A 6,804-nucleotide genomic window follows, 5' to 3' on the forward strand; every position below is an offset into this window, starting at 1 on the left:
TTTTCTTCTTTATGGTCTCCTTAACCCCCTTTTTCATTAGTTTCTTCTCTCCTGTTCTTCCCAGTGTTTTTCTTCTTTATCTGTATGTTTGTCTGTTTATGTGTACTATTGGATCCCCTGCAGCTCTTTGCTCTCCACCTTGTTTGAGGCAGGGTTCCTTTATTATTTGCAGCGGCATATGCCAGCATCTTTCCCTCAAGCTCAAGTGATTCTCCTGTCTGGATCTCCCTCTTGAAGTAAGAGCATTGGGATTGCAGAAGTCAGCTGCCGACTGCACCCAGCTGTCCATGGGCTCTAAGGATTCAAACTCAGGTTTTCACAGTTGCTCATCAAGTGATCTACCCATTGAGCTATCTTCCCAGTCCCCCCCCTCTCTCTAAAGATTTTATTTATTATATATACAATGCTTTGGCTGCATGGATGCCTGCAGGCCGGAGGAGGGCACCGGATCTCATTATAGATGGTTGTGAGCCACCATGTGGTTGCTGGGAATTGAACTCAGGACCTCTGGAAGAGCAGTCAGTTTTCTTAACCTCTGAGCCATCTCTCCAGCCCCCTCAGTCTCTTTTTAAAACATTTTTTTAAACATAGGGTCTTATGGAGCCCATGCTAGGCTCAAACTTGTTATGTACTGAAGAAAATGTTGAATTTCTGACGCTCCTACCGCATTTCCCAAGGGTTAATGTTATGGGCCTATGCAACCACACCTAGATACTCACTTTTTCTTTTTCATTTATTTGTTTGTTTTTTCTTTCTTTATTTTTTGTTTTGTTTTTGATTCCTGGCTGTCTTGGAACTCAATATGTAGACCAGGCTGGCTTTGAATTCACAGAGATCTTCCTGCCCCTGCTCCTAACTGGAGTGCTGGGGTTAAAGTTGTATGCTACAACTGCCCGGCTTAAGGTCTCAATTGAAGTCTTTGGTGTCTCCCCACCTTACACATGAAACTTACCCTCTTTCTTTTGCATCTCTCTTAACTCCAGGCATACTCCTTGTACATTAAAAACAGCTGGAAGCTTTGTAGGAAGTTGCCCTTGTATTTTCCCATCCTTCTGGTACTGGGGATGGAATCCCAGGCTTTGTGCATGGTGGAAAACTCTGCACCACTGAAATACTCTGCCGGTTCTCTTTTCCTCATTTCTGAGTCTTGAATGTGTAATAGAAGACTTGAGACAAGTAAGGTTCATGACAATGCTTATTAAAATCAGATATGAATTGCTGCATGGAGCCTCACACCAACAATCCCAGGACTCTGGAGGTGGAGTCAAGAGGATCAGGCATTCAGGTCCTCCTCACAATCATAGGAGGTTCAAGTCCTGCCTCAACTAATGAAACCCTATCTCAACAAAACAAACTAGCAAGCCTGGAAGTGGTGGCACACACCATGAATCCCTGTACTTGGGAGGCAGAGGCAGGTAGATCTCTGTGAGCTCAAGTCCAGCCTGGTCTATATAGTGAGTGACAGGGCAGCCAGAGATGTTACACAGCGAACCCTGGTTCCAAACAAAAAAAGCTAGGAGGTTGAAAAGCGAAGACCACTAAGGCACTGCTGTTCTCTCCAGCTCTGATCCACTCCTGTATTAGAGGAGTGGTCCAATAGCAGCAGCCTGTGTCTGCTGTTAATCATATCAGCTAGAATAAAACCACAACCACAATTTGAGCCAAATGTGAAGCAAGCTCAATTTTTTTGATTGAGGTACACCCAAGAATTGGCCATGATTGCCCCCTAAACCCTAGTTTTTTAAAAAAATTATGTATACACTGTTCTGCATGCATGTATCCCTGCAGGCCAGAAGAGGGCATCAGATCTCATTACAGGGGGTTGTGATCCATTCTGTGGTTGCTGGGAATTGAACTCAGGTCCTCTGGAAGTCCAGGTATTGTTCTTAGACACTGAGCCATATCTCCAGCCACTCTTGGGTCCCTTTTATGGCGTATAATAACAAGCAGTTTAACAGAAGGGAAAACAAAAAATCACAAAGTCCCCACTCAAAAACAAATCAAGGTCATGCGCTGGGGAAGGTCAGGTTCCAGGAAACAGAGCAACTTAACTCTCACAGTAAATAGAAATCTACTTTAAAAAAAATAGCATGCTGGCTTCTGCCTTCAAAATGGAGTCAGGCAGGTTCCTCAGTGCCTCCCTCCTGAGTAGACCAGAGGCCTCATCTAAACAGCCTTTCTGTAGTAAGTCCCCTCTCCAGGTGGCCAGATAGAAATTCCAGACCAGTGTTGTTTCTGGGGACACTGACCCAACAGTCAAGTTTATTGAAGCTAGGGCCCCTGTAGTTGGTGTGACTGGATCAGGGGCTGTTATTGGAATGGTGCTTGGTAGTCTGATTAGTATCTGTGATGGGAACCTTTCTCTAAAGCAACAGCTCTGGACTTTGCCCCATCTGAGGCCATGGGGCTTTTCTATTTGATTGTCTCCTTCCTAATCCTTTTGTGATCCCATGTAAGGCCACATGAAGTAAATGCTCCTTACCTGATATTTTGACTCCATTCCAGTCCTGCTGCTGGAGTGTATTAACTTTTACCATTGAACAACATTTCTCTAAACAAAAAAAAATTCAGTTCCCTTAAATTATTTATTGAAGCAGGAGATACAGCTCAGAGATATGGAGAGAGTGGACAGCCTTGTCTTGTTCCTGATTTTAGAGGAAACGCTTTGAGTTTCTCTCCATTTACTTTGATGTTGGCTATGGTTTGCTATATATTGCGTTTATCATGTTTAGATATGTTCCTGTTATTCCTGTTCTCTCCAAGATCTTTATCATGAAAGGATGTTGGATTTTGTCAAAGGCTTTTTTAGCATCTAGTGAGATGATCATGTGGTTTTTCTTTTTCAGTTTGTTTATATAGTGGATTACATTGGTGGATTTTCGTATGTTGAACCATCCTTGCATCCCTGGGATGAAGCCTACTTGATCATGGTGGATGATTTCTCTGATGTGTTCTTGGATTCGGTTGGCCCATATTTTATTGAGTATTTTAGCATCGATGTTCATGAGGGATACCGGTCTGTAGTTCTCTTTCTTAGTCATATCTTTGTGTGGCTTGGGTATCAAAGTGATTGTAGCCTCGTAGAAAGAGTTTGGCAATATCCCATCTGCTTCTATTGTGCGGAACAGTTTGAGGAGTACTGGAATTAGCTCTTGTTTGAATTTCTGGTAGAATTCTGCAGTGAAGCCATCTGGCCCTGGGCTTTTTTTGGTTGGGAGGCTTTTGATGACTGCTTCTATCTCATTAGGGGTTATAGGTCGATTTAAACTGTTTATCTGATCTTGATTTAATTTTGGTAAGTGATATTTATCCAGAAAGCTGTCCATTTCCTTTAGATTTTCCAATTTTGTGGAATACAGGTTTTCAAAGTATGACCTAAAGATTCTCTGGATTTCCTCAGTGTCCGTTGTTATATCCCCCTTTTCATTTCTGATTTTGTTAATTAGCATGCTCTCTCTCTGCCTTTTGGTTAGTTTGGCTAGAGGTTTGTCTATCTTATTGATCTTCTCAAAGAACCAACTCTTTGTTTCATTGATTCTTTGTACTGTTTTCCTAGTTTCTACTTTGTTGATTTTGGCTCTCAGGTTGATTATTTCCTGGAGTCTACTCCTCCTTGGTGTGTTTGCTTCTTTTTGCTCTAAAGCTTTCAGTTGTTCTGTCAATTCTCTAATGTGACTTTCCTCCAGTTTCTTCATGTGAGCACTTAGTGCTATGAACTTCCCTCTTAGCACTGCTTTCCGGGTATCACATAAGTTCAGGTATGTTGTGTCTACATTCTCATTAAATTCTAGGAAGTCTTTTATTTCTTTTTTTTATTTCTTCCTCAACCCAGGAATGGTGCCATTGGGTGTTATTCATTTTCCACGCAAATGTAGGTTTTCTGCAATTTGTATTGCTGTTGAATTGTAGCTTTAATGCATGGTGGTCTGATAAGATACAGGGGGTTATTTCAATACTTTTGTAACTGTGGAGGTTTGCTTTGCTGCCAACTATGTGGTCAATTTTTGAGAAGGTTCCATGTGGCGCTGAGAAGAAGGTATATTCTTTTGTGTTTGGATGGAATGTTCTATAGATATCTGTTAAACCCAGTTGTGTCATAACTTCTGTCAGATCCTTTGTTTCTTTGTTAAGTTTCTGTCTAGTGGTTCTGTCCAATGGTGTAAGGGGGGTGTTGAAGTCTCCTAGTATAAGTGTGTGTGGTTTTATGTGTGGTTTGAGCTTTAGTAATGTTTCTTTTACAAATGTGGGTGCTTTCGTATTAGGGGCCTAGATGTTCAGGATTGAGACTTCATCTTGATGGACTTTTCCTGTGATGAGTATGAAATGCCCTTCTTCATCTCTTTGGATTGCTTTCAGTTTAAAGTCTAATTTGTTAGATATTAGGATTGCTACCCCAGCTTGTTTCTTGAGCCCATTTGATTGGAAATTTTTTCCCCATCCTTCTACTCTGAGGTATCGCCTGTCTTTGAAGTTGAGGTGTGTTTCTTGTAAACAGCACAAGGATGGATTCTGTCTTCGTATCCATTCTGTTAGTCTATATCTTTTTATGGGTAGGTTAAGACCATTGACATTTAGGGATATTAATGTCCATTGTTCATTGGTTCTTCTTTGTTTTGGATTTATTGTTGGTGGTATCATTGCGTGTGGATTTTGCCCTCCTGTTTCTTTTTGTGTTTGGTAAAATTAGATTATCTATTGCCAATGTTTTTGTGAGTGTAGTTATGTTCATTGGGTTGGAGTTTTCCTTTCAGATCCTTCTGTAGTGCTGGATTTGTGGATATGTATTGTTTAAATCTGTTTTTGTCGTGGAATATCTTGTTTTCTCCATCTATAGTGATTGAAAGTTTTGCTGGGTACAGTAGTCTGGGTTGACATCCATGCTCCCTTAGTGCTTGTAGGGTATCTATCCAAGATCTTCTTACTTTCAGAGTTTCCAATTATTCTTTTCAGGTTTCTTTACTTTATGTGTAGGAGAGTTTTTTCCTTTCTGTATGTCTGTATACTGCGTGTGTGTTTGGTGTCCAAAGAAGTCAGAAGAGGGAATTGAGTTCCCTGGAACTGGAGTTCCAGATGGTTGTGAGCCATCACGTGGGTGATGAGAACTGAACCCTGATCTTCTGCATGAGCAGCAAGTGCCTTTACCTGCTGACCTGTGTCTATAGCCTCTTTAAAAGATTTTATTTGGTGGGGCAGTGCTAGCTCATGCCTTTAATCCAAGTACTCAAGAGGCAGGTAGATCTCTGTGAGTTTGAGACGAGCCTGGTTTATAGAGTGAGTTCCAGGATAGCCAGGATTATTATATATAGAAACCTTGTTTTGGATAACAAAACAAAATTTTGTTTATTATATGAAGGAAGGATCATATAGGTCCCCCAAGTTGGCCTCAAACCCCAAAGTTGAGAAACCCTCCTTCTCTTCCTTGCATTTCTGAACCACAAATTGACAGGTTTGTGATGCCAAATACTGTTTGTTGCTATCATTTCTTTAAAATCGTGATGTCTATTGGAAGATAACCTTAAAAGAACACTCTAGATCCTGTCAGGTGTGGTGGCATCCACCTTTCATTGTAGCATTGACATGTTAAGTGTCACCTTGCCAGCCATGATAAAAACTGTCTGTGGTGTAACCTTGAGCTATGTCTTTAACAGAACGAGTTCCTGTAGCTGGAGATTCTGCTCTGTTGGAAGAGTGCTTGCCTAGCCTTTGTAAAGGCCTGGACTCCACTCCCAGCAATGCAGAAAACAGGATGTGGTGGCAAATACCTGGAACCCCAACATTTGGAAGGTAGAGACAGGAGAATCAGAAGTTTAGCTGAGCACTGGTGGTGCTTTGGAGCCAGGCAGTCCTAGAATTGTTCTGTAGACCAGGCTGGCCTTGAATTCACAAAGATCAGCCTGCCTCTGCCTCCTGAGTGCTGGGATTAATGGTGTGTGCCACCACCATGCCCTTCTTGGCCTGGATCTCATTAAGTAGATCAGGCTGGAATCAAGTCACAGGAATTCCCTTGCCTCGACCTCTGTAGTGTCAGAAGCCACGATGCCCAGCTGCATCCCACTTTTTATCTTTTGTGTAATCTGTTTTCCTAGTAGTTTCAGATTCATCCATTGGAAAAGCACATTGTTTGAGAGATGGAACTAATTTTCTCTCCTTTAGCCCATGAATACTATTTTCTTGATTTCCTAGGAAGATGATTGCTCCTTCTGTGTGTCCACCATCTGTTAGCTCTGGCAGCACACATCTGTACCTGCAAGGAAGCAATGTGTCTAATGGCATCCTCATGGCTGTGCATCAGTGGACACTCACTTATCTAGGATACAAGCTTGCTCTCTGAATTTTTCTTAACCTTGAGACAGGGTCTCTTTCTGGTATGGCCCAGGATCACTGGAGTTCATGCCACCTTGTCCAGAGTCTATGGTACTGAGAATCATGTTAGAGTTTGCAGAATTCTCGGTAACTTAGCTGCATCCCTAAGCCCTTAATCTTATACTTCCTCTAAAAGGGTTTTACTCTGTGGCCCTGCCTGGCCTTGAAGGAATGATGTAGAGCAGGCTGGCTTCACACACTCTTGTCACTTTTCTTGCCTCCGGCTCTTCAAAGCTGTCATCATAAGCATGTTTCACCATGCTAAGCTACTTTAGGATCAGTTAAGATGGCACAGTAGAATAAGGCATTAATACAAAACCTGAGACCTGAGGAATTCAATCCCCACAAGACACCTGGTAGAAGGAGAAAAGAAACTGACTTCATGAGTTTTTTTTGACCTCCACACGTGTGCTGCTCCAAACCATTACATAAATGAACATT

At 41.9% G+C, this 6,804-nt stretch overlaps 1 pseudogene; it reads left to right on the forward strand.

The window, feature by feature from the left end:
• LOC113837952 overlaps positions 1–2,446 on the forward strand; it is a 13,137-nt pseudogene extending 10,691 nt beyond the window's left edge.
• Positions 2,447–6,804: the final 4,358 nt, after the last annotated feature.

This window comes from Cricetulus griseus (genome assembly GCF_003668045.3).
Source record: "Cricetulus griseus strain 17A/GY chromosome 1 unlocalized genomic scaffold, alternate assembly CriGri-PICRH-1.0 chr1_0, whole genome shotgun sequence".
Classification (NCBI taxonomy): domain Eukaryota; kingdom Metazoa; phylum Chordata; class Mammalia; order Rodentia; family Cricetidae; genus Cricetulus; species Cricetulus griseus.